The sequence below is a fragment of the Octopus bimaculoides genome, chromosome 1, assembly GCF_001194135.2.
Source record: "Octopus bimaculoides isolate UCB-OBI-ISO-001 chromosome 1, ASM119413v2, whole genome shotgun sequence".
Lineage (NCBI taxonomy): Eukaryota > Metazoa > Mollusca > Cephalopoda > Octopoda > Octopodidae > Octopus > Octopus bimaculoides.
Window position 1 is genome coordinate 117,415,804 of NC_068981.1, and position 1,315 is coordinate 117,417,118.

A 1,315-nucleotide genomic window follows, 5' to 3' on the forward strand; every position below is an offset into this window, starting at 1 on the left:
ATATATATATATATAAATGTTCACTTTACAAGGAAAGATGCAGAGGAGCAGTTACAAGGTAGCCAAATGTCACATAAGAGCCTAAGAAATTAGTAATCATACTTGCGTGGATGTTAATTCCAAGGAGAAGTGAGACGTGTTTTGAAGAACATAAGAATAATTGGAAATGGACACAAACACACAAGATGGTATTTATATCACCATATCGCCGACATATGTTTCGATTGATGCATTAAAATACACCCGAGAGGAAGTATAATGTAGAAAAATGCATCAATCTTATCAGGAAGGAGATTATAAACAATTGCGCTCATCAATAAGTCATTTTTACAGATGTAAGAAGCTACAATATATACTATATACATGGAAAACAAAGGTGGATAGGGAACTCTAGTAATTCTAAAATACGTTAAGAAATTTGACGTCATTGGACGAGAGAAGAAGAGAAGGAAGAAAGAGAATTAAAGGAGTAATGGAGGTATAAACAATTAGAAAGTGAATGACAGATAGAAAAGATGAAGGGAAGAATAAGAAGTACGGGATGAAAAGAATAAAGTTTAAGTTGCAAATATTTTTAGTTAAGGGTCAGATATTATTTGAAAAAGCTGAAAGTGTGTTTTTTCCAATGTAAACACCAGTAAACACGTTCTTTGTAGGTGATGACCAGTGTGTGTTTGGAAAAAAGGATAAATAGTTGTTCGTCTGTACAAAGAGAGCAGAAAGATTTCCCTTTATCGCAGGGAAACGATCTTGACAAAATTTTCCAATTCAAAGAAAATTATTTATTACAGTCTTTGAGGTGTCAAATTAGTTTACCAAGACCTGTAGTATTACGTTTATGAATATATTTAAATGTAGAAAGATGGTTGGCAGTAAGCCCGTCATATATACATACACACATACACTTACACACCCATACACATACACATACACACACGACGTGTGTGTGTGTGTGTGTGTGTGTGTATTCATGTTTATGTATGTATGTAGGTATCCAGAACAATGTAGCTCGAAGAAGATAAAGCTATAAGAAATAGCTAGTAAATATTGAGTTAAAATCTTTTGGATTAAAAAGGTCGAAGGTAGGTCGTGGTACTCAATCTCACGTTTCTTGCAAATATGACGTCAACAATGCACACACACACACACACACACACACACACACATTCATATAAATACACACAAACACAGAATTAATTTGGGACAAAGTGAGCGAATGCGGGTGTGTGAGTGTGTGTGTATATGTGTGTGTCTGTGTGTGTGAGAGAAAGAGAGAGAGAAAGAGAGAGAGAGAAAGAGAGAGAGAGAAATAGAG